At 42.1% G+C, this 27,790-nt stretch overlaps 1 protein-coding gene across 3 annotated transcripts in view; it reads left to right on the forward strand.

Moving 5' to 3' along the window:
- plagl2 (pleiomorphic adenoma gene-like 2) overlaps positions 1-27,790 on the forward strand; it is a 124,639-nt gene that overhangs the window by 81,760 nt on the left and 15,089 nt on the right. For all 3 annotated transcript variants that reach the window (XM_039735433.1, XM_039735435.1, XM_039735434.1), the window contains exon 2: positions 27,188-27,295. The gene's annotated coding sequence lies outside the window, so the exon portion shown is untranslated. The remainder of the gene's footprint in view (positions 1-27,187; positions 27,296-27,790) is intronic.

The following is a 27,790-nucleotide window of genomic DNA, read 5'->3' on the forward strand; positions in this document are numbered from 1 at the left end:
GTGAGAATAGTGGGTGACACTATACTGTATATCAGGTGCCATCGCCTATGACAGTCTGTGGTCTAAAATGCCTGTTAGGCATACTTTACCTTGTAACACGATGTGGCAAAATAAATAATGACCATTAAGTTTGTCTCTCAAATAAGGCATCTGTACAAAAGGTAGAATGACACTTTCCTGCGATTGCTGCGCGCTTTGAGTAGTGAGAAAGTGCTATATAAATGCAAAGAATTAGTATTATTATTATTATTACATCACGGTTAGGTTAATCAAACAAAAGTGATGAGGTATCCGCCTCCGACACTTCTGTTTGCAGTTATCTGGGAGAAAAAAAGCAAATCAAGCGGCGTTTCAGACCTTCATTCTGTCAACATTTCCAGTGCTTTTAAATCACTAGGTAGGCAGTGTGACCCCTGCTGGCACATTAGAGAACTGCAAGTTTAATTTCACTTTCTTTAGACCTTGCAGTATAAGTATGTTGTACCCTATTAGCCATTATGAACGTAGAGAAAAGTCAAGCAAAATGACCCCTTTTATTGGCGAACTAAAAAGATTACAATATGCAAGCTTTCGATGTAATGTTACATCTTCCCGTAACAAGGGGCCTGACTTGCCTCGAAAGCTTGCATATTGTAATCTTTTTAGTTCGCCAATAAAAGGGGTCATTTTGCTTGACTTTAGACCTTGCAGGAATTCCAGAAACTAAAGAGATAACACTTGAGACTTCTGCTTTTTTTTGCTTCTAATTGAACAAAATCTTCAAATGAATCACGTCTGAAAACCCAGCAATGTGGGTGACATTAAGAAAGGTACAGGCTGCTGACAGGATGCTAGAATCCATTTGTTTTCTTTAAAAGTATTGATTGTCTTAACTGTTATTATACTTTGAATTTTGTACATTTTCTCATCTTTTATGTGTTATTACTGTGGAGTAGGAAAGCAAATTCATTGTCATCTTGGTGCATTATTTTCAAACACTTTGCACAAATTCACATGTCATATTTAAATGAGCGTATCGAGTCTGGTGTAAAAAGTGCATCTTTTCCAACATTTTTCTTCCTTTTCTCCTAAAAACACTAAAACAGATGGCGCCACTTATTTCTTAATTGACTGACCAAATGCAGAAAGAGAAAAGCAAAACAAAGAGCTTGATCAAAGGCACCGGCTGACATTCAGCTTAGAAATTGGCAGGAATGAAAAGCAGCATCCATAGTGAAGAGCTGAGGCGGGTGCCGCGGGCAGCTTCAGGACTCAATTGTGTATGCACAGGAAGAGGCTTGTGGACATCCCACTGTCATCTGAGGTGCCGGCGAGGTGTGTGTTTTGCGTCTGGATGATTTCCAGTCTAATTTTGGTAGGCCATTGATTCACTTGCCTGAAGAAACCCGCAAAATATACACACCCGGCACACACATGCTTAAAGGGAAACGCTGCTGGAATGAGTGTGCCTGCTTGCGAGTTCTAAACTTCCGCCTTCTGAGGCTGCCTCTACTGGCACGGTGCCTGTTGGCAGCCCGCCTGAAGCGTGCGCTGCTCCACTGATTTCTCTGTTGCTTCTCTGAGTTCCTGCCAGGAAGGAGTTCCCCTTGTTTACTTGGCTGTGGCAAGCAGCAGCCTGGGAAGTGCGGGGCTCTACCTGCAGCGCGGTGCCTGTAAAGTAGCGCTGTGAACTTTCCCCCATTGTGAACTTTCTTTTGTTCACCTCCCATCATTTAGCTATGCCTAAAATGAAAGAAGGAAGTGCTTTCAGCATCCACAAGCTAAAATCTACGTACCCGATACCCATGGTGACTGTTAGCCACCACGCCACTAAAGGAACAATGTCCATTTAGAAGTCGGTTACACAGATCTCTGTCTTTGAAGGACAAGCATGCCTTTCATGGGCGTCTTTAAGTTGTAGTGTTACTTAGCATTTTCCAGCCATTCACTTATTCTTCAGCCCGCTTAATCTAATTTAGCATAGTGGGGGGACCAGACTTATCTTTGTAGCATCAGGTGAAAGGCAGGAGCCAGCCCTGGATAGCGTGTCATTCTAGTGACCCTCTATTAGAACATCAAAACAACTTTGACAAGAACAGGCCATTCAAACCAGCAACGTTTGCCAATCCATCCATCTTCCTAATGCACTTGTCCAGGACACGGTGGCGTGACAGCTGGAGCCTACGAGCCGGTTTATACTTCACTCTCAGAACGCTTACATGCACACGTCATGGCTGCCACACAATCCCAGCATTGTTTTGATGCGTCCTCTGAGCATGTTGTCCAAAATTAACATGATGCGTGTGCAAGCTGTAGTACCAGCAAAAATATAGTGGCGTGTGTGTTGAAGTTTTGGTATGAGATGTCAGCATCGTTGTTAAGTATCAACATGTGACAGCGAGCCACACTGCAGCTCCAACACGATCGATGTTAGATGAATGGTACAATGTGGTGAAGAAAATCATCAAACTTGAATGCTGACATGCAAATGTGCTTTTCTTCATCCATTTCTCACACAGGCAATACAAGTGTTGCATATTCCCCATCATAATGACACAATACATTTAAAGGTTTCACATACCATCTGTATCACTGTTTGCAACAGCATCAGAATGTAAAGAATTATTTTTAACATCTGTGTCCCTCAACTGACAACTCAGCGAAATCAAAGACATTTCTCACCATGATGATGTCTCGCAGTGCTACCTGGTGGAATCCTCCAGATTTACTTAAAGTATGCCTGCAAGTATAGACAGTGTACTGTTTGCGTAGCAGCAACGTCCTCAAGCGCACAGTTTGCATAGCGTTAACTGTATTCCCGGCCTTATTCAGCAATCATTGGATACAAGGCAGGAACAATACAACATTTATTTATATTGCACATTTCACACAAATAATGTAGCTCAAAGTGCTTTACACAATAAAGAAAGAGAAAAGAGACAAAGTAAGAATTAAAGTCAGAGAACACTAATTAACATAGAATAAAAGTAAGGTCCGATGGCCAGGGAGGCCAGAAAAAACAAAAAAAAACTCCAGACGGCTGGAGAAAAAATAAAATCTGCAGGGGTTCTAGGCCATGAGACCAACCAGCCCCCTCTAGGCATTCCACCTAACATAGATGATCAGTCCTCATTGTATTCAGGGTTCTCATGGAAGGACTTGATGATGACGGTCACGTGGACTTCTGGCCTTTAATCCATCAATGTAGGGACATCACGGTGCTTTGATTAGGTGGTGGTGGCGCAGGTCTCCACCACAGAAAACCGGAAAAAGAACATGGACAGAGCGCCAGTCCATCACAGTGTGAGCACACACCAACACACCAGGACCACTTTAGCAACGCCACTCCACCTAACCTGCATGTCTTCGGACTGTGGGAGGAAAACAGAGCACTTGGAAGAAACCCACTCTGACACGGGGGAACCCAGTCTGCTTACTGCTTGCCAATCCTTTTCAACTCATTTCTTCAATAAACTGGACTAAATGAATGACTTTTTATACAAGTACAGCATTAGAACAATAATCCTCAATTCCACTATTTCTTATTGTTTTGAACATCAAAATTTCTTGTTTTTTTTACAAATGAAGCATCTTGTTGTCTCCTTTTGGACAAGGTGCACCTCATAATTTTTCCATGTGGTGGATGATGGTATTTGTGCCATCGATTAATCACGCCAACTCACTATTCTGTGATACTTAACCTCCATAGCATTAACCCTAAATGTCTCTTAAGGTCAGAATTCTATGTGAAAACAGTTAATCCTGAGTGTCTCTTGGGTTAATTTGTTAAATTGTTATATTGTTTTGAAGTACAGCCCAAATCAGGACAGTATTCTGCTGCCATCTAGTGGATAAAATAACATCCTGCTACAAAAAATTATGAATATTTCTATGCGTTTTGCCACTCTATGGTAAGTCATCAATATTCATGAGTGGGACAGAACCTTCAACCAAAACACACAATGGTGCGTAAATGAAAAGCTGTAAAGCCAATTTTAAAACAAACTGAAACTGAACCACTAGTTGAGTCAAGCAATAGTGATGACAGTGTGAATTGGTCATCAGACGTTGACCCAGGTAATGAAATTGATACATACAGCACTGTACGACTAAACCGTCATGATATGCCTGGTGTAGTTGGTCAGGGGAAGCTTTAGCATGACAAAAAGGCACAATGATTGGGATGAAGTGAAAGGAAAAGGAGGACGTTAGCTTCCTAAGCACTGTTCACAGGGTGAAATGTCAGTAAGCCTTGTGCTGTGGTAGCCTACAATAACCCAATGGCCTGCTGGAAACAAGTGGCAGATGGTACTGATGCGAGTTTCCAGGCTGACCAGAATGAGATGACTACGATGTATACAAGATTCTTAGGGGACCCTCTTGTTTGTCTGCTTGTTTGCTTTGAGGTTTAGAGCGTCTTGGAGAGGTGGCTGTTTAGAGAACTAGCTGTGGAGATGGCAGGTTTTCATTCATTACATCATCGGAGCCCATTTGTATTCGTTTTAGTATGTGCCGTCTTGATTCATCTGTATTCTGACTGTGGATTTAGAATTATCTGTGGTCCATGTCTAAGGCACCTGAACATGAGTTTCTTTTAAGAATTTCAGATTTAATTTTATTTTGTTCATACATACGTTTAGAAGCTTCCATTTCTCAAAGAATATAGGGAATCTCAGCTGGATAACAAATCTAAGAAAGCAACGATGATGGGATAGAAAGAACATAAAATCCACAAGCACCTACACATGAGTATGGGGGAATGATCTAAAAAAATGAAATCCTCTGGGGAGCACTACAATGACAAAATGGGCCTGGTGGACTGGAGCAACACCAGGATGGATCAATAATACCGTTCCATGTCAGGCGTAGCCAGTCCGTCTGCAGGTAGTGAGGTGGTTGAAGACTCAATGAAAAGAAGGAGAAGGGGAAATTGATATACCACATATGGTTTAGGAAACTGTGAGCGCCACTTCAGCAGGGAGACAGAAACCAGGATGGAACCTCCAGTGAGTCAGAACAGCTTCATTCTCTTCATGTCTATTTATTTGTGAATGTTTATTTTGTTAATTAAAAAAAAAAAAAACATTAGGAGCTCACGTGGCCCTTTCTTGGGGTTTGTGATGTCTATTGGCGCATCCATTGGTTACACTGAGTGGCGAAAATATAGGAAAGTATACCAAACCTGTAAAATATTAATTCTACTTTGACCCTTGTGAACATAAAGTAAATTTAATATAACGTTATCAAGGCCTTTCTAAGGTTGCTTGTATAAAATAACCTTCGAAAGGGCAGCCGTCTATCACTCAAGTACAAACCCACACAACATGAATTCACACATAAGAGTTGCATCACTGGCATAAATGTGGAAAAACTCAATAACTTGACGTTTGTATCGATTTCAGTCCAGGTAAACCTTTATATACCTTGTAAAGGCCTTGTGGTTATGTGTACTTTCATCCTGGCTTTTCTACAAACTCCGAGACACAATGGTGAACACAGCTAATACTCTACTGTGAATGAGTCGTCCCAGTTCCAGTCACTCTTCTGTTCCATGCGTTGGCCCTCACTACTGGCTCACCTCTGTATGCCGCTTTCTGCTTATTTGGGCTACTTTATAAGGTTTATTTTGGCTCCCATATGCAACACACTTCTTAACTGAAGCTGTCTGCTTGCACATCTGTTCAATTAAACACATTTAATCTTTATTTTTCACACTCAGACATCATTTTAGTTGTGCAGCTTTCATCTGAACCTCCCCACACACACTTGAGAATGCCACCGATTCTCATGTTATTTTTTTGAATTTTCACATCACAAGAAGGCAGCCATAGGAATTAAAATTCCAGACTGCACATTTATATATTGTTGTTAGATTTGGGGTTGTCTTTTGTTCAAGATCTCATATATATTAGGGTTTGCAAAAACACTAATAGATCATTTTTAGTCGATGCATGGTATTTCTTGGTCTGTGTTAAAAGAGAAGTTTGGTATTTTTCAAATCAAAATGATTTCTTCACAATCATGGTATAAATTAATTTGCCACCTGAAATTGAGTTCTAAAGTGAAGTGTTTTTTTATATACATTTAAAAAATACATTGTCTATCCAAAGGTGAAAGAAAAATCTTTCAAACTTACCCTAAATACGTTCACTTTGAATCAGCAGAGGTAACAGTTGAAGAAAACCTGTGTCCCGTGTTTATGAAGCATCCTTGTGATAACAAAAAGAAACCAGAAAGTTATTTTATCACACACTAGCTGATTACCCAGTGGCTTCACTCACTGAGTGCAAGGGAAAAAAAAGTAAAATGTAGTCTATAAGTTATTAAACAGTAAAACATTAACATGTAAGAAGTAAAGATACATTGAGCAGTACTGGAGTGCTTTTGGGTAAAGTACATTTTAAAGGCGCTATAACACAACAGATAAGTAGCACTAACAGCAGGTTAAATGTATTTGGATCATCTCTCAGTAGCAGATCCCTTGTAAAAGGCTCTACACGACTGCTGTGGTATAGAAATTACATTTTCTATGCGATCCTGCAAATTCATGCCTGACAACCTTGCACTACGTGCCTGTGATTTAAGAGAAAAATTATTCTGAGAAATGTGGACGCTACCCTTCCGTGTTTAATGGGCAGATGGTCCAAACAATTCCCAAGTCCAAAACTTAACATGAAGAGGTCGGTACAACTTCTTAGATGTAAACCCTCCATCTTCTTAAAAGAATTCATCACAAAAGCAACCTTGAATGTTGAGGGGTTTTAGTGACCTGAACTCACCTTAACGGACAGTAAGTAGTCGTAAAAGCGCAATTTACAAAGAGAGTTTTGCTTCGATGGCGCTGATCACACTCATTCGCAATGATTTCTACTCTCCCAGGAGCCAACGGGGCACTCAAAGTGTCACAAAAAGTGCGAGAAGAGAGGACACCGCCCAAAACTGTGAAGCTCTTGACCTGGCAGAGCAGTCCGACATTCCGTGCCTCCGAGCGTCTACTTTGTTCTCACGACCCCTCCCACTGAAGGCGGTGTCGTCTTCACATTGTTTATAGCTTGGCGCAGTTAAAAAGTAGAAAGACACAAAGCTGTTTTCCTCATCTCTTCTACAATCAAGTACTGTCAATTAAAAAAAAAGTTATAATGTGGCAGTTTCCGCAACAGTCATGTGGACGAACAAATAAAACTTCTTGCCTGGCGGCGAACGGGTCAGCGCTGGAGTCCAGAGAGGAGGGCGACGCGGGGCGCACTTCTATGGGATAGATCGGCGTGTGTTAACCTCTTTTCAATATCAGTAAAGTAACTCTCACACAAATTACAATTCATAAAGACAGATATAAAAATGGCGTCCACAAACAAAGTGATTAGTTCCCGTATTATGCTCTGTGATCATACATAATTTCCGCTTCAAACGCGAAAAGAATTTTATATATATAGATTGTTGGTCCTGTTAACTTGAGGTAAGGATACGTTTCCTGTCCATTTGTCTGCTTGCATCTGCTGTTGTGGTTGGAGTTATGACATCCCAGCACCCAAAAAACAGCCCATTACAATCTGTGTTGTTATTTTACAAAGCTAATGGAGCAAGATCCATATCAAGTAGCAATGTAGTGAGTTTATTTGTACTTTGTACATATAATAATATAACTGAACTGATCTGAATACACTGCATTCTATCTCTCTCTCTCTATATATATATAAGGTACACCCCCAAAATTCGCGAGGGTTACGTTTCTAGAGCACCTGTGAATTGTGAAAAACTGAGACTTTTGGATGTGGTTAAAAATGCCTTTTAAATGCCTATTTTTATAGTTTAAACCCTAAACACAGTATGCCCCCAAAGCACTTCAATTTCGTTGCAAACTCAGCTTAATAAATTAATACATTACCTAAATACAGAATGTAAAAGTAAACCCGTCTACTGTGCACTACTGCACTGCTATGTCTCCCGCGGTGCTAGAATGTAAAATACCGATGTTACCGCTATACGTACTGTAATTCATGCAAGCACATTTTCTTTGGTATGTGCCGCCATTTTCTTTGTTATAAGTAAAATAAATATAAAATAATTTTATTTAATTAAAATACAGTAAAATGTACAGGCACTCACCAATGATGAATGCCATTGATGATGATGATGATAAAGTAGCTGTGCAGTACGATGCAGAGGATTTAAAACTACTCGGGTGGCGCCTCTTCTTCAGGTGATTCAGGAGGAGTCGTATCTTTGGACGGGTCTTCTTCTGGTGAGGTTTCGTGCTGGCTTTTCTTTATAGGTTTCTAGGCTTCTCCTGAACTGCTGGTACAATTTCCGTGCTTTCTCATGGATGATGTTACCGTCCAAGGGAATGTTCTTCTTCCTGCAGTCGGTGATCCACAATGCCAAGGCAGATTCCATCCTGACGATATTTTTATTCCTTGCGGTCGTTACCTTTCTGGCACTATCACAGAAACTTACAGATATGGTACTCTGGATCGCTGCCTCGTTCTTCTTTATGTAGTGTGTGGTGTTTTCATTAATGCCATAGTGGTACGTTACTGCAGCATCACTCTTTAGTTCCCGAAGCAAATCCAATAGTTCAACCTTCTCCTAGAGTGTCTTAAACTTCTTCTGATGCTTAAGCCAAGTGCCAGAAGCCTTAGAAGGCGCACGGCGTTTCGGCGACATCTTCTGCGTTTAAGAATAACAAAATGAAAACAATAACAAAATGGAAAACACAAGGACACTCAGCTGGAGACGCGTCACAATCAATCAGCACCAAGGAGAAATGGACTGGCTACTTTCACCATCCCAAAGTGTTTCCGTCAGCGGTTGCTTCCTGTTCTCAGCAGAAGACCAATCAGATCCACTGCTGGGAGTCGCAGTTTCAAATTCTATTGGCTACTTTTACCATTCCAAGCCGTGGTTCTCTCTACAGCACAGTATTGCCACGAAAAAAGCCATAAAAAATTGCGGAGGATATTTGCACTTTCCGCTAACAATTAATAGTTAGGTTCTAAGGAAAAAGAACCTGAGGCGGGACCTCAGGAGTAGGACGCTGGGCGGGGCCATTCTTACTCACGCGCCAGCCTCCTCGCTCTACCTCTCGCCACATGTTGGAGCGTACCTTGCTTCCGCTTAACTACTGATACCTGTTTGTTCAGCGGGCATTATCACCTAGAGATTGTTAAGGAGTAACGTTTGACGTTTTTCACTACCACGCGGGTGGAGCCGTGGGCAACAGCTGGTCATTAATAAAAGCCTTAGACTTTGAAATGAGCTAAACCACCTGTTCTATGACATGTCTTGCACATGCACAATCAAAAAAAAATTGGAAAATTAAAAAAGGCAGAGTGTGCAATAGAGCAGATTGAAGGACCACAAACCAATCATGAAGTTTTTAAATGCATTACGAGTCACTCTTTATGACGATATGTTGCTAAAAGAACTGTGCACAATGTTTTTGAGTGAGTAAATTCACTCACACAGGCGCTAATCTATCTGTAAATATTGAGGACAGCAATAATATGAGAAAAACTGGCTGTGCACAAATGTGGGTCCCCTTGTAATTTTGCTGATTTTAATGCATGTAACTGCTCAATACTGATTACTTGCAACACCAAATTGGTTGGATAAGCTCGTTAAACTTCATAGACCGGTGTGTCCAATCCTAAGAAAAGGTATTTAAGATGGTCAACTGCAAGTTGTGCTTCCCTTTGACTCTTCTCTGAAGAGTGACAGCATGGGATCCTCCAAGCAACTCTCAAAAGATCTGAAAACAAAGATTGTTCAGTATCATGGTTTAGGGGAAGGCTACAAAAAGCTATCTCAGAGGTTCAAACTGTCAGTTTCAACTGTAAAGAATGTAATCAGGAAATGGAAGGCCACAGGCACAGTTGCTGTTAAACCCAGCAGGTCTGGCAGGCCAAGAAAAATACAAGAGTGGCATATGTGCAGGATTGTGAGAATGGTTACAGACAACCCACAGATCATCTCCAAAGACCTGCAAGAACATCTTGCTGCAGATGGTGTATCTGTACATCGTTCTACAATTCAGCACAATTTGCACAAAGAACATCTGTATGGCACGGTGATGATAATGAAGCCCTTTCTGCACTCACGCCACAAACAGTCGCTTGTTGTATGCAAATGCTCATTTAGACAAGCCAGATTCATTTTGGAGCAAAGTGCTTTGGACTGATGAGACAAAAATTGAGTTATTTGGTCATAACAAAAAGCGCTTTACATAGAAGAAGAAGAACACCGCATTCCAAAAAAAACACCTGCTAGCTACTGTCAAATTTGGTGGAGGTTCCATCATGCTGTGGGGCTGTGTGGCTAGTTCAGGGACTGGGGCCCTTGTTAAAGTCGAAGGTCAGATGAGTTCAACCCAATATCAATAAATTCTTCAGGATAATGTTCAAGCATCAGTCACAAAGTTGAAGTTATGCAGGGGTTGGATATTTCAACAAGTCAATGACCCAAAACACAGTGAAGTACAATGTTCTGGAATGGCCGTCACAGTCCCCTGACTTGAATATCATCAAAAATCTATGGGATGATTTGAAGCAGGCTGTCCATGATCGGCAGCTATCAAATTTAACTGAAATGGAGAGATTTTGTATGGAAGAATAGTCAGAAATACCTCCATCCAGAATCCAGACACTCAAAGGCTATAGGAGGCGTCTACAGGCTGTTAGATTTGTAAAAGGAGGCTCAACTAAGTATTGATGTCATATCTCTTTAATTTATGCACCGGTCTAATTTTGTTATGATGCATATTGCATATTTTCTGTTAATCCAATAAACTTAATGTCACTGCTGCAATACTACTGTTTCCATAAGGCATGTCAGATATTAAAAGGAAGTTACTACTTTGAAAGCTCAGCCAATGATAAACAAAAATCCAAAGAATTAAGAGGGGTTCCCAAACTTTTTCATATGACTGTAATTGCAGAATTGTAGGCTGCTTGGTCCTCCTTGTGATGTGCGTCACATTTTGTGCAGGAGTTTTGAGTCTGCTGTTAGAAGTTTATTATAGCAAAGCTTGGGGGTGCCGATATGCAGTCATTTATAGCAGGTACTCAGTCACTGAAACAGAAAAATGCCCCCCTTCATGCTCTGCTTAACATCTTCTCTCTGTGAAGCACACATGTTTTAAAAATCAAGTGGCAGCACACAATATCTTTGTGCAGTAAAGAAAAAAACATTTGTATAACGAAGGAATATACTGTATTGTAAGTGATTATGTGGCTTTTTCAGTTATTCTTGTCTAGATGTAAACAGAACTGAGATGCAGTTTATATCTGGGCATCAACATGCAATGTCAATAACAGTACATGGCGATGACTTTCCAAGGTGAATCCACACCCTTGGCCTTGGAGGAAGATGAACGTAGCAAAGTAAGCTGATAAATGGCCAAATCTTACAACAATGGCTTGCTTAAAATGACATGGATATGCGGTTTAGTAATGCACTTGTAATCTCAAGGTGAGGAGCAATACCTGAAACATTTTTTGCTTGAAAATCGGTACGTTTCAAGGCTTTTTTTTTTATTTATAATGGGACCCTGGTATCCATAAGGAGGAGGTTAGGAGCAGGCGCTGATACAGCGCATTGCTGTACCCACCACATGACAAACCAACTCAAGACCCCAGGTTAGGACCCAAGTGCAGCCATGTAAGGGGTGACACCTGAGCACCACACTAGTTCAGATGGAATGGAACCAGTGTGAGTTTTTAATGGTGGCTGGAGTGCCAATTCTGCCACCAACCCCCAGGTTTTTCCCTGCAGGATGGAGGGCCTACCTACAGGGCTGGGCGCAGATTAACGTCATACCCATGACGGAGCGATTGAAGGTTAGGGGTCTTGCACAAGGGCCCAACGGAGTAGCCATAAGCTACATTATAAAACATTATAAGAGTGGGCTAGTCATTTTTTTAAATATGTAAAATATGCTTATCAGCTTTACCTTTTCTAGTGCTGGTAATTAATTAAATCATTTGGTGAGGCTCACATATTATTTTCCATAACCTTTCCCGGTAGGAGGTCGTCTCTGGCCATTAGACTTATATCAAGGTAACTGGGTGGTCCAGATCTAATTATGCAGATCCAGATCGGCTGGATGACTTTGATTTATGCGGAGACGATTCCAGTTCGACGCGAAGACGATTCTTAATGTCGTCAGTTTGCACACTTCTCGATGGTCCGGGATTTTTCGGGTGATTTTCTATGTAATATACTTAATAAGTAATAGTGTAATGAAAATTGCATAATTAGATCTGGACCACTCTATAGTCTTAAACAACAAAATATTACAATTTACTGATAAACACTGGGATTGTAGAAATATGATGACTGCATGTGCTGTATATTAACATAGGATGTAACACAGAAGAGGCTGCCGATTTACGAGTTCTAATTGATTGTGGCCCAGATTAGCGCTGGGCGGTATATTGGTTTATACCGAAAACCGTTTTTTATTTTTGTTATGATATGGATTTTTCTTATACCGCAATACCGGTTTAAATAGCCTAAACAACGTTTGGAATGTGGCGCAGCGGGAAACTGTTTAAGGGGGGACCTTTTTCACTGCTGCACCACTAAACATGCATACAACGGAGTACATGCGTTAGTGGAAGTATTGAGCGGTGAAAATGGACAGAGAACATTCCTAAACTGAAGCTGTAGCAGATGATAAAGTTGAACATGATGACACCGAAGAACCTTTGCTTGTGTTGCCGCCTACAGTGACAACTTATCTCAACAGCATTTGCAGTAAATAGTTGTTTGGTCCACATCCGACCTTTTAAAACCAAAGTATGTCCAGACAACAGACACGGCTCCTTTTTTCAGCAATTTGCTGCGCCACCTTAGCCGCACACATGCTTTGGGGTACCATGAATGTATGGAACTAAGATTGGCATCCAGCACATCCTCAGGTAAAACTGAAAAGGCTGGAGGACACTTGAGTCAGACGTCACTTGTAGACGCGTTTGCTAGCGGTACTGCCTACGATAAAAAGCAAGCGGTGGATCGAGATAACCAACGCCATCACAATGCATATAGCCGACGTGTCAGATGATGTTAACATTAACAGAAAGTGTAGTTGGTTTACAAAAAATATTTACTATTTATTCCTTTTCTAAGACACGTTCAGTGCAGTACAATGTTTGACAAGCACCTCTGGATATTTTACTAAGCCTAAATGCCTCTTTGGATAGTTGAAAATATGTTGTCAAAATTATAGTTTTAAGTTTTTGCAAAATTTGTTCAATAAAAAGGTTCTATATTTTGACTGCATCTGTCATACAATGTGATTCCTTCTCTTCATTAGTGCCACCCCCTTGAAAACTATCACTTTATGGGGCCATGCAAACCTGTATTAATACTTGTGTGCACATTAAAATGTTTTTTTAGTACAATGTACAATGCTCATGACAGTGGAATAGGCTATTCTTAGCCAGTCTACTGCAGTAATAAAAGTGGAAAATGTGGTTACATCCACTCATGCATGGCGAAAAAAATACCATTGAATACTGTGAAACCGGGATAATTTTGAAAAATACCGTGAGATAGAATTTTGGTCATACCGCCCAGCACTAGCCCACATAAACAGTTTCACGACAGACCGAGGCTTTCAAGATGATATCCGATGTTGTGTGCTGTTGCTGTTCTGGGTTCAGCTGGAGAATTCTTCTGGCATTTGAGTGCACTCTTTGTCTTTGTGATGTGGTCCTTTGTTTGTGGTGTGATGTGCTTTTCTTAGCTCACTGTTAAACTTTTTGTTGTGTCCTCTGCAAATTTGTAGGAAAAAACGTTACTCTTTCTGGCACAGGAGTTTAGGCTGTGAAGATCCCTTGTTGAAGTAATGGCTGCTTCTCAGGTCTTCTCAGACTGGGCTCAGTCACTGGCACAATGCTTGGCTTGGCAGAGTGGATCTCAGCTTTCAGGTCCTTTGGGAGACGAGTTTGTCAACAACCTTTAGCTCCACCAATAGAGTGCAGCTCATCAACTTTTAGGTTTCAGAGACCAATGTCGCTAGTTTTTAAAGTCATTTCCATTTACTGAACTGTTAGCCACTCATTGAATTCTAGCTCATTTCTTGAACTTGGCTTCCCATTTAGCACCTTCATGTCCAAGAAGTTGAGCTCTCATTTACACCTTTGTTATCAGACGTAGTACAGGCTGATCCTGCTACGGTAAGAGCTGCCGTTAAGCCATTTCCTCCAGAATGCTGGTTGGGTGTAAGGCTGGATTTCCGCATCCTCATTAAAGCTGCTGTCTGAACAGGCTATGCGTGCCACTAAAAAGCCTAGCAAAATGGCAGTGGCCACTTTTTTGTTCAGCTCTTCAGGCTTTTTGACCTTAAGTGGCTAACCTACTTCACTTGAGCTAATTTATACTCACCTTTGATGAACTTCGCATTCTGTGGTAAAATGTTTAGTTTTGTCATTAAGTAGACCAATCCAATCCAGGCCCAGTGGTGGACACCCTCATCCCAAACTGCTCCCTGTTTGCAAAACAAACTCAGATCCTGCTATTTGGATGAACAGTGAAGTGGAGTCTACTTAGCCAATCGAGTCACAGGAGACCTTCTTTCATTCAAATTGACTATTTGAGTTTTTCAGTACGAGTACCTGCGGTGGGTTGGCACCCTGCCCGGGGTTTGTTTCCTGCCTTGCGCCCTGTGTTGGCTGGGATTGGCTCCAGCAGACTCCTGTGACCCTGTAGTTAGGATATAGGGGGTTGGATAATGGATGGATGGATGGATGGATGGATGGACTCCGAGTACTCACCTCGTAACTGGCTTATTTCATTTGCACCCTCCCTTGCAAAGCACTTTCTCACTCTACCAATGAAGCAAACTCTGATGACAGGACCACTCGAATGAGGCTCATTTTATACCAGCAAAGATAGTTGCTCCCTTCTCCAGGATGTGAAGCACAAAGCATGGAAAGCAGCCTCATAGTGAATCGCATCACAGGAGAGCCCCTTTAGTTCAAGATGCTTTACTCTGTGAGCCCAGGCTGATTCACAGGAGCCTAGTAGAGGGGTGACATGTTGCATGGTTGGACATGAATTTCACTGCACTCTGTACACATGACAGTACTGTACTACTGTTTTCATTATTCACCTTTGGTATGTTCCACTTGGAGAGCCTCTTGTTAGTATCAGAATGAAATATGGCACATTCTGTATGTAGACCATTAACACTAGAATTACCAGAGTCTACGAAAAAACTCGTAGATCCGTCCCACCTTAAAACGCTTCTCACCTCTCCGTCAGCATCTTTTGTCCTTTAAATGTGTTGATAAGCAGGAAACAGCCCGCAGTCTGCTATCACATCCCCCACCGGCACACATTTTTTCATTTATTACTAAAATATGAAAAACGTTTCTGTTTTAAAAATGTGTTTACACAGATTACTGTAAAAACGGAACACACATGAAATGCGTGTGTTCCAAATAACAATCTATTATTTCCACTCTAAATCTCCACTTCACTCCCAGATAATCAATCAAGGCATGAACTGGGAGAAGTTCGTGTACGTTCTAAGTCGGTGGGGGGATGGAAAGGCCGGCTGCTTGTATTTATCAGCACATTTAGAAGACAAAGGACGCTGGCGGAGTGGCGCGAATGGATTTAAGGTGGGCTGGATCTACGAGTTTTTTCGTGGGCTCTGGTAATTCTAGTGTTAAATGGTGGAGCACCACTCTAAAGTTCTTGGTAATTTTTGCCTATTTTTGGGGTTAGCTAGAAGTACTAAGTACTAATCACACTTAGCACTTGGATAAAAGCGATACTTGTTCTAACCTAAGACTGGCTATTAGACTGAACGTGGCATCTTATAACCTGTAGACACACTCTGCTTGGCAGAAGACATTGCAAGCTTTTTGTTATTTTCTTCTGCTTTACCATCTTACTTTCCTTGCTTGAAATAATGAAATGAGAGCAAATCTCATCTTTTTGAAGAGGACACCAGCCAAAGTAACAACATAAGAAGCACTTAATACACAAAGGACGGTGCTCATACTTAGTCAGCTCTTGGGGTCCCAAGTTCAAACTCTCTGCTTGGGTTTGTGTCGGCTCACTGCCCTTCTGACGCGCATCATCTGAACATTCAATGGTCTGCTAGTTCAGATTTGGCCTTACAGGATGTTGAACGCATGTAAACACTCATCTGTTGCTATGTGTTTATTGACAATCTAGGCTTAAGAATATTTTACAAAAGTTATAATTTCTGAACTTATTTATACAATATAAATACAATCCTTTTTAAACAGGCTTTGCACAGCTTGTTTAGATTGTGAATGTTATCAAAGCAAAAAATAATATCGGGCATCCCAGGACAGGATGCCAGTCCACCACAGTTTTGGATTGGCTGGTCTACCTGACCACAGGACCTGGGGGGGAAACACTGAAAAGTTCAACAGGCAAGACTTGAACCAGCGAGCAAGTGTTGTGAGGCACTGTGGGCCGTGGATAAGCCACAATTGTAAGGCTTGGGAAAGTAATCTTAAATGATCAAAGCAAAGAACATTTGTTAGGAGTTTGCAAAACGTAATTCAGGAAACCTTTGTCCAGAATGATTGCTCTCAGCAACTTCAGTGGCAACAGTTTTAAAACATGAAAATCAACAGAAACAGATGCACACATTAAGTAGGCCAATGTCACACGAGCAAGTGGCTAACAGACGTGAAACTGTCAGACGGCCGCAAGATGTAAGGAGAACAGCGCAGTTACTGAGCACACAGCTCAAAACAGCAAAATAATGGCTACCGACAGCCCACAATGAAAAAGTTAAAAAGTAACACCATGTGTGAGAAAATAATCAGTACCGTAAGGGGAATGTCACCAGTAGCAGTGTTTTTAACTCTGGATATTTTGATTTTCACTTTAAAAAATGTCTCATTTGTTTTCCTGTTTCAATTGCCTTTGCTGGGATTAACTTATTTCTATGTTGATGAACCCATACCTGAAAAGGGAGGCAGCCTAACCTTTTTAATGAGATGTGGCTGTAGTGGGCCTGAACATCGCAGGAGATGGGGCTTCTGCCAGAGACAGAATGCGAAAACAGAACCCAAGAACGATACAAAAATCAGACAAAATAAATCTGTGAGGTCAAATCAAATCAAATCGCCTTTTATTGTCAATTCACTATATGTGCAGAATAAACAGGAGAATCAAAATCCTGTTTCTCTCTTAACTTCATAGTACAATAAAATATAAAAAGTATAAAGTATAATAGATAAGATAAATAACAGAACTTGTAAAGTAAAACTAAGTACAATATACAATAATCAGTAGTGCAAAAGCCACTTACAGTAAAAAGTAATAAGGTGCATTATAGAGTAGCTTATGAGATTGTACAAAAACACAGACAGCAGCAGATGTAATATTGAGTCCTTATATAATACCAACTGAAAGGGTACTTGGTACTTAATGACTCTTGCTACGGTCCAGGGGCAAGGGGGGAAGATAGTGGACAGGGTTCAGCATCCTGACAGCTTGGTTGGTGAAGCTGTTTGACAGTCTTGTGGAGCAGGCCCAGAGGCTCCAGTACCTTTTCCCTGAGGTGAGGGGGCTAAAAAAGGAATGTACGGGGTGGGAAGAGTCCCCAGCAATGCTAATGGCTCTAGGGGGGATGCGGGTGTGGAAAATGCCCTTGAGGGAGGGAAGTGGGGCACCAATGATCTTACTGGCCGCATCCACTATGCGTTGCAAGGACTTCCTACAGGAGGCAGTGCAGCCTCTATACCATACAGGGATGCAGCTAGTGAGGATGCTCTCGATTGTGCTCCGGTAGAAAGAGCACATGATGGGTGGAGGAACTTGTGCTCTCTTCAGTTTGCGTAGGAAGTAGAGGTGGGTTTGAGTTTTCTTGGCCAGTGATGTGGTGTTATCGGAACAGGAGAGGTCCTCGGAGATGTACGTCCCCAGGAACCCTTTCCACAGCTACACCATCGATGGTCAGTGGGAGGTGCTATGAATGACCTCTCCTGAAATCGACCACAATCTCTTTGGTCTTTCCCACGTTCAGGAAGAGATTATAGACTTTACACCACTGGACCAGTTGGCTCACATTGTTCCTGTAATTGGCTTTGTCATTGTTGGTGATGAGGCCGACCACGGTTGTATCATCTGCAAACTTGACAATGTGATTAGAACAGTAGATTGGTACACAGTCATGGGTCTGCAGAGTAAAGAACAACAGGCTGAGCACACACCCTTGTGGGGCCCTTGTGCTCAACATGATGGCCTTAGAGGTGTTATTGCCGACTCGCACATTTTGTGGCCTCCCTGTAAGAAAGTCTAACACCCAGTTGCAGAGAGAGGTCTTGAGTCCCAAGTGGCTGAGTTTTTGTAGCTACTTGGGAATGATTGTGTTGAATGCTGAACTAAATTCTAAGAACAACATTCGCACATAGGAGTTCTTTGAGTCCAGGTGGGTGAGGGCTGGATGGAGAGCAGCAGAAATAGCATCCTCTATGAACCTGTTTGACCTGTCATGGGAGGAGGGAAGAATGGACTTAATGCTCTGCATAACCAGCCTCTCAAAACATTTCATGATGGTGGAAGTCTGTGCTACGGGCCGATAGTCATTATAACTAGATTGGGAGGGACTTCTTAGGGACAGGAATTATGGTTTTGACTTTAAAACATGTAGGAACAACAGCTTGATCCCGGGAGATGTTGACATTGTCAACAAGGACATCCTTGAGCTCCTCAGCACAATCCTTCAAAGCACGACCAGGTATGTTGTCTTGTCTGGCTGCCTTTCCGTGGGTTGATCCTAGAAAGGGTTCGCTTCATGCTGGCTGGGGCCAGACGTATGGCCTGCTCGCCTGGCGGGGGGAGAGAATGGCTTTCTGTGCCCGTGTGCTCTTTTGCGTCTTGAACCGGCCAAAGAAGCCACTTAGGCAGTTAAGCAGTGTGATGTCACCTTCACACGTCTGTGGTGGGGGTCTGTAATTAGTGAGGGTTTGTAACAGTCAAATAATGACAAAGAAAACCAAACTCAGTCCATCCACCCATCCATTATCCAACCCGGTTTATCCTAACTACAGGGTCATGGGGGTCTGCTGGAGCCAATCCCAGCCAACACAGAGCACAAGGCAGGAAACAAACCCCGGGCAGGGCGCCAGCCCACCACATAAAAAGTGTACTAAAAAGTACAAAATACGTCTCTCACACATCACTTGTAAAATAAAAGGTGGCCGCTTTTGCTAAGATTTTAAGAAGTGTTTTTTGAATGTTGACTGATGAAAAGCGTCCACGCGTTTATTTTACGAGTGATGTATGAGAGGCGTATTTTTTACTTTTTAGTACACTTTTTAACTTAATATACGCATGGTTTTTAAAAGTATTTTTTTTATATATACTGTATATATTTTCAACTTTTTAGTCTTGGGTTTGTTTTAGTATAATTTTGTAATCAATATTTTAACACTTCCTTTAATTTTTCTATCCGTTACTAGCGCGAAATCTTTAACTAGTGTTCGTATGAAAATTTCATTTCTTAATTAACGTGGATTAATTGATCAATTAGTGAAACTGATTCATGTATTGTCATTGGAAGTGAGTGAGTGTGCAAAATTTCAAGTCATTTGTACAATAGGAAGGGGCTTAAATATATCGATTACAAGATTTGTACCAGACAACAAACAGGTGAAGTTAAAATAATAATAATAATAATAATAAAAGTCACGTCAAAGATTCACACAAAAATCGTTGAACTTCATGGCACCTGTGACTTTCCTTTTATGTGCCTGGCTGTCCCATTCTGAAGTACTTTGAAATGAATTTTTGTCTTTTGTCCGTTTTCTACTCTGATAATCAAGTTCAGGGTGACAGTCAGCTGCCTCTGGTAGAAGCCGTACTGGACACCAAGGTGAGAGTCAACCTGGCATGGACACAAAAGGCAAAGGCACTTTCATACTCGCACTTGTGATGTGCGCCTTTGGGATGTGGGAAGAGGGCGTCACCTGTGCCACCCAGACAACAGACCGGGATTTGAACCCAGCAGGCTGCAATGCTGTATTTTATGAATATTTTTAAACAAATTCACTGCCAACAGTACATGAATAAGGTCTCAACATTTTTGTTCCTTTTTTTTTTTTTAGTTTTTAAAACTCTGCGGTGGGTTGTTTCCTGCCTTGTGCCCTGTGTTGGCTGGGATTGGCTCCAGCAGACCCCCGTGACCCTGTGTTCGGATTCAGCGGGTTAGAAAATGGATGGATGGATAGTTTTTAAAACTATTGAAGATTTACAAATTCTGTCAACTTCAGCATTTTCTTTCAGAACGAGTGTTTCCGCCAACCAAGTCAAGATCTGTCACGCACTCCATAAATCGTAGTTGTCAGCTCCTGGTCTCGTTTGAGCGAGGCCTTCCTTCCTCCAGGCTTGCACTTGGTATCGTTTTCTGACTCATTAACCTCGACAGGAAGTGACACACAGCATCTTCAGTTAAAACACCTTGCAAGGGGGCCGAGATGCTGGTGTCATTCGAGAAAAGGCATTGTGGGCCAAAAAAAAAGCCACAAGTTTAGGAAGAACGGCGCCCATACTGTTGAGACAGAAAGAGAGAGACGTGCTACAGTGTAGGAGTAGGCCAGGGTGCTTGAAGAGCACTCAAATATTCTGGATTTTGGTGCTCACTTTGGCAGTCAGTTGGCTCCAGCAGCCCCCGTGACCCCGTACTTAGGATATAGCGGGTTGGATAATGGATGGCAGTCAATGACGTTCTATGGATATTACCTTGGAAATGAGCTTTGTTTTATCTACTGATGGCATCAGCCATGAAAGTGAATGCAGCCTAGAGGCTTTAATATTTCCTTAACATTTTGTAAAATTGAGTTTAGTATTATCACCTCCTCCAGGGTTGGTTGCAGCCTTGTGCCCATGACCACCGTGACCCTGAACAGGATCAGGCCTGCTTGGCAACGGATTGATGGAGAACACTAAATCAAACTTTGCTTTAAAGTGACTTAGGGATAGGAATGTTTTAATTGGATAAATGACAAAACGTCTCTTCTGTCAAGATGACATAACCATTCCCTTTTTCTATTGCACCATGACGATCTGGTTTTAAAGGAGGCTCTTCTCATTTGACAGCAGATTAAAACAACATTTTTTCCCCACCAGATGGTTATGGAGAGTGCAGCACAGGAGCCAACCGTGGATGAGATCCCAGTCCATTGCAGAGCAGGCTCACCAATGCAGGGCCAGTTTGGTGCCAATTGCAACTTCAACTTGAGAAAGATAATCGAGAGGAAAGCCACAAAGCTATGCAAACATAGGACCAGGCTGGGAAATGAACCCAAGTCTGTGGAGCCGCAAGACAGCAATGGACGAGCCAGAAATCATAGAGGAACAGAGAAGATGCAGCAGAGCAGCCTATGAAAAAAAAATATTCAGATATTTCTATGAAACCTGTGTGTTATTTGGTTCAGCACCATTACCTGATCCATACAGCCAGCATAATCTTTAAGACATGCGCCTAAATAAATTCAGGTTGCAGTAAAGCTTGATGGCTGTTTTGGTGCATTTCATGAATGTAAAACCGAGGGATTCTTGGTAACTGGCGCAGTTTTAAAAGGATCAAGCTGCGAAAACTCTTGTCTGCACAGTTCTCTACTAAAATCCAGCAGAATATCACTTCTGTGGCCTTTAAATTTACACTATCATTTTGGAGATTTGGAGCAACGGGCCAACACGCAAACCCTCATGTGAATATGGCGAGGCTGGCAGAGTAACTGGAGCTGCGACGAGAGCACTGAAGTCCCCAGGTCCTGCTGACAGTGTGCATTGTCAGTTAATGTGTGGAAGGTGACAGATAACACTTGACCTGTCCTCCTCTGGCCCCCTCCTCATTCCGGGATCTGCACACAACAGCTTCTTCCCTTCCTTTGCTGTCATTGTGTGTCAATGTGGTCACCAAACCATGACTTGACATCCTGTTCACTGGATTCACTGAACTATTACTAAAGGCGAGGCAGTGGCGGGCCTGCTACAGCATCTCTCCCTCTTTCTCCTCTTCATGGGGCTTCCTACTTTCTCATTTACTAAGCGAGATGACAATGAGGACTGCCATTTGGTCACTCTCAGCTTTGCTATACAATGACAATTGTATGATTCTGAACCTGCATCTAATGGAACCAAACGTGGCTGCTCTCCCTGGCACCGTGTCATAATGATACCTTAGACGTGTCTTTTATCGTAGTATGAGAAAAGCAAACTCCCTGCAAGGCTTTAGAATATTCTGTTTTTCCAAGGCCTCTCCAGTATCCGAGACTGAAAACTGCGGACCACATACTGTAAAGCTAGCTAGGGGGTAGCCGAGTGACAAAGGGTCTAACGTCATGTCCGCCTGTGATAACATCTGTTTGATGGTTCGTGAACAGCTGGACTGGGCCACTGTCATCCTGACCACAGTGTGCACCCAACAAATTACGTGCCGTGTAAGGCCAGGTGAGAGTTGACATGGTGTTCTGTACTCTTGCTGATTCAATATGTTGGCTTTTCCTCCCCGCGTGCTTTTCACACATTTCATTTTTTTTGAAGTGTCCACATATTCTTTGCTTTTCTTTTCTCCCCCAACTATTGAATTATAAAGTTTTGTAACGATTGAAAAAGAGTCACTTGAGGCTTGAAGATTCCTGCGGTGGAATTGTTCAATGTTTCTAACGTCTGACTCGGAGTTTCTTAAATTATTGGTGGGTCGCACGTTGCCAGCGTTGAGTTGCATAAGGTCGCGAGTCTCCATTGTATGTGATAGGAATTGGTTGTGTATTGTTTATGAAGTGCACCATGGGTCGATTAAGCAATCGATATTACTCTGCTATGAAGAGTGGCGGGGATTCTCGAAGGCAGACGTACCCCCCACCAAATGCTGCTACGTCGATTTTCGAGGGAGGTCCTAAAAGGCTATGCTGACTGTTGTCCAAAAGGACCTTCCCTACCACGATCTGACAATTCTCATAGAGTTGGTCTCGAAGACACTAAGAAGGGAAAGGTTGGGTTGCGAGAAAAATGGCTTAACGGCAGCTCTTACCATAGCAGGATCAGCCTGTACTCCTGCTGTAACTCCATTATTGAAATAAATGTACAACGTAATAAGAGGTATCCATTAAAATAACACAAATGATATATTGTCAACAAGCATCATACAATGAAGTGGTGTGTAATAATATTAACCAACAGAAGACATGATGAAGTAAGGCCTGCCTGTGGCAACTTTGCTTTTTGATAATAAACTCATTAACATCCATCCATTCCTTATCTAACCCGCTATATCCTAACTTCAGGGTCACGAGGGTCTGCTGGAGCCAATCCAAACCAACACAGGGCGCAATGCAGGACCCAGCTCACCACAGACTCATTAACATTTTTATATAAAACTGGCTGATTACCCAGTGGCTTCGCTCACTGAGTGCAAGGGAAAAAAAGTAAAATGTAGTCTATAAATTATTAAACAGTAAAACATTAACATGTAAGAAGTAAAGATACATTGAGCAGTACTGGAGTGCTTTCGGGTAAAGTACATTTTAAAGGCGCTATAACACAACAGATAAGTAGCACTAACAGCAGGTTAAATGTATTTGGCTCTACATGACTGCTGTGGTATAGAAATTACATTTTCTATGCAACCCTGCAAATTTCTGCCTGACAGCCTTGCACTACGTGCCTGTGATTTAAGAGAAAAATTATTCTGAGAAATATGGACGTTGCCCTTCCGTGCTTAACGGGCAGAAGGTCCAAACAATTCCCTAATCCAAAACTTAACATGAAGAGGTCGGTACAACTTCTTAGATATAAACCCTCCATCTTCTTAAAAGAATTCATCACAAAAGCAACCTTGAATGTTGCGGGGTTTTAGTGACCTGGACTCACCTTCACGGACAGTAAGTAGTCGTGAAGCACAATTTACAAAGAGAGTTTTGCTTCGATGGCGCCGATCACACTCATTCACAAAGATTTCCACTCTCCCAGGAGCCAACGGGGCACTCAAAGTGCCACAAAAAGTGCGAGAAGAGAGGACGCTGCCCGAAACTGCGAAGCTCTCAACCTGGCAGGGCAGTCCGACATTCCGTGCCTCCGAGCATCCAGTTTGTTCTCACGACCCCTCGCCACTGAAGGCGGTGTCATCTTCACATTATTTATAGCTCGGCGCAGTTAAAAAGTAGAAAGACACAAAGCTGTTTTCTTCATGTCTTCTACAATCAAGTACTGTCAATTAAAAAAAAGTTATAATGTGGCAGTTTCCGCGACAGTCACGTGGACGAATAAATAAAACTTCTCCGTCAGAACGCGCCTGGAGGTGGACGGCTGAGCACTGGAGTCCAGAGAGGAGGGCGACGCGGGGCACACATCTATGGGATAGATCGGCGTGTTTGTGTTAACTTCTTTTGAGTATCAGTAAAGTAACTCTCACACAAATTACAATTCATAAAGACGACATAAAAATGGCGTCCACAAACAAAGTGATTAGTTCCTGTATTACAATATGTTCTGTGTGAATTGTATATATATAGATATACAAATATTCTATAACTTGTAAAGCAGTTGTGTGCATAATGTTACTTTCTAATTACAGTTCACCGAAAGCGAGTGTGCACAGAACGAAATCAATGAAACATTACACAGGTCTGTAAAAACAAAACCACTGGAGTTTATAATCCACAATTATTTTTTCAAGTTTTCATCAAAGGTTAAATGGGTTCTGCGAGGCATTTCTCAAATGTTAAGCAATTTGTATAATTTAGCAAGAATGGGAGTTCGGATTGATGGTTTAGTTGAACTGAAAAGCAGAAGCAATGCTGTTATTTTACCCTAATGGAGTTTCTTTCACCTCCCTAATGTTCGCTTATGCCCAGCATTGCCCGGGTTCTTTAGAGCTGCATTAATGAACTCAGGACTTGGACGGCTGGTACAGGTTGGCACTACAGCCAGGCAGATTTCGAGATGCCCAGATTAGCATTTTGTTTTCCTGGTCATTCAGGAAATTAACATTTTTCGTTTGGCGTGACAATCAGCTGAGCCCTGCCTTGATTTTAGCCACATGGCTCATTTTATACCAAAGAACAAGGCAGTAAGTTCAGAGATGGTCTGTAAATTCCCATCTCGTTTATATAAAAGTTATCAAAGACCACTTCTGCCTACCTTTTAATGTCATCTGTGAGTGTTCATAAAAACAGAACGGCTGTGTGGTTCCTGCTGTTCTGTCCTTAGGAGTTCAAGTGACCTGAAACAAAGGCGTAAAATCTCGTAAGATGAAGTCACAATCCCCGACGGCTCCAGTACCGCTTCAGCCGCTGCTTCTTTTCTGTAACATGTCACCCAGTGTGCGCTCCACGTTTACCATTCTGTGATCACTATGGTTATAACATATATTGAATAAAACAAAATACCAGCAGAAGGTAACTTTAGAGGGGAGGAACAGATTAAATAAGTCAGTTGTGGGGGACGGAGCACACAAGCCAAGTGCCATCTTACTTGAGACATCACGAGATCTTTGCAGAGAACCATGGATGAGATTTCTTTTACTTTTACTGTCGAGGCCTTTGTAACTCACTGGAGTGGTCTGTACACAAGTGTCCATCCATCATCCAACCCGCTATATCCTAACTACAGGGTCACGGGGGTCTGCTGGAGCAAATCCGAGCCAACACAGGGCGCAAGGCAGGAAACAAACCCCGGGCAGGGTGCCAGCCCACCGCAGGGCACATGTATATGTACAGTTATATACAATATGCATATACAGTATATGCCCACCCACTACATGTGACACACCGTACAGGCATGCATATTTACTGTGTATGTTTTAAGTTGCAGTTCTTCTTACGTTACTTGTTTTTAACAATGGCACGTTAATAACCTACCAGCCTGTCATTAGATGCCATCCCTGAATGGTGCAAGTACTGCTGGTCTTGTACCGTTTGACAGAAGGTAGGCAAGCGGTAAGCAGTGTGGTAAAATGCATTTGGGGTCCGTTGCAGTGCGTGAGTGTTTGTTTGTTTTTTTAATTATAAAACAGTGTGCCGAGGCATCGGGTGGGTAGTGTGGGCGAGTGGTCCTGGGGTGTGGACAGTGGCACTCAGCAGGAAAGACTGACCACTCCATGTGGTCTCCCGATGAAAGTCAAGAGATAGCGGTGGGAGAAAGGAGCAGGGCTTGTGGAGTTCCCCAGTCAACGGTCATGGAATGGTGGTGGGAACACGAGCCGTTTCTGATGGTCAGAGGACGTGTCTGGAAAGTGTGAGCAGAGCAGATGTTGGTTTTAGAAAGAAGCACCAAAGCTTGTATTGGTTTTAACAAACATGGCAGTGATTTTAACCTCAATTTTTCTGTTAGATTATTTGTTGCTTTTAACCTCCACCATGGCACTGAATTTTACGGATTATTTATTTATGAAGATTCTGCGCTGTACTTTACTTTTGAGACACTGATTGAATAAAAGTTGTCGAGTTAATCCGTTATATTTTACGTGTGGGTATGGCAGTGCATCCCTGGCAGGGGTGGCATGAATTCCTTTGTTGTAGCCACGTTGATTGACTGGGTGAGCGAGTGTGTGTGTTTGAGCGTGGTCGGCAGTACTCGGACATCCCACCCAGGCTTCGCTCATTCACTGCTCCAGTGGAATTGTTTAAACCCAAACTATTATTTTATTATTTCCATAGCAAAATTTGCTCAAAAAAAAAAAAAAGAATAAGTAATATAACAAAAAGTACCGCCAGCAGTGATGCAACATCTGGGAGCAAAAAAAAAATAAAAATAAAGGAAGCTCTTTAGTAAAAGCGAGACGTCCTTTAGCAACAAATTTAAAAACCTGCAATATTAAACGAAATTATGAAGGGGCAAATACTTTTTCACATCACTGTGCATTGCCTTTATTCTATTACAAGAAATAGTAGCCTAGTTGGGGTTGTGGGATTAAGTTTAGTAGAATTTGAGTTACAGTTTATTAGCATTTTGGGAACACAAAACGGTTCTTCTGTACAATGCATGAACATGTTTGGAACGAAACGCACCGCACAAGAGTGCCACGAACATTTAAGGAAGTAAAGCAGAAGAGCATTTCACTGCCACTTGCTTATTGTGACGGTGTTCGCTAGATGTATCTGACTGTTGCTGTCTAAAACCAAGCCTATGGAATTGAACAGAAAGAGGGACGGGCTGAGCTACTGCAGTCAACTTGTGCGTTTCTTTCTTTCTTTCTTTTCTTGTGTAGGATGGAGAAGATGTGCAGTAACATTTCGTGGTCACCCCCAACTCACATCGTTGGGACCGGGTGAGCAGAGGATTTCTTCTAAGAACACTGGGACCCCCTTTGGAGAAGGTACGACTCCACGTGGTCACTCTGCCACTTTCACAATCTTGCCTTCCTTGAGCCTCGCTTATGCTATTATGTGTAAACTCTGCCATCTTTCTTTCTAGTATTGTTTGTCTCTTATACATGTTGGCTGGCAACACATTGTAATGCTGTGCCCAGCAGGGAGTCTTAGCTCCATGTGATGGGAAAGGTCGTTCTGCACAGAGTGACAGAATAACCAGAACATGAACAAAAGCAATCCTAACACAAATAATCAGTTTATTGTAAACTTTTCTAGTTCATGATTACTACTTCACCTTACCAGAATAAAACAGGACCCCAAACCTTCTGTCTCCTGACCTGAAAAAATCTCAGAACATATTTGTCACTGAAATGGATGGTGCTTGAAAGTTTGTGAACCCTTTCTAGATTTCTGCATAAATATGACCTAAAACAGGGGTCCTCAGTTACGGTCCTGGAGGGCCGCAGTGGCTGCAGGTTTTTGCTCCAACCCAGTTGCTT

Source organism: Polypterus senegalus, chromosome 14 (assembly GCF_016835505.1).
Source record: "Polypterus senegalus isolate Bchr_013 chromosome 14, ASM1683550v1, whole genome shotgun sequence".
Classification (NCBI taxonomy): domain Eukaryota; kingdom Metazoa; phylum Chordata; class Cladistia; order Polypteriformes; family Polypteridae; genus Polypterus; species Polypterus senegalus.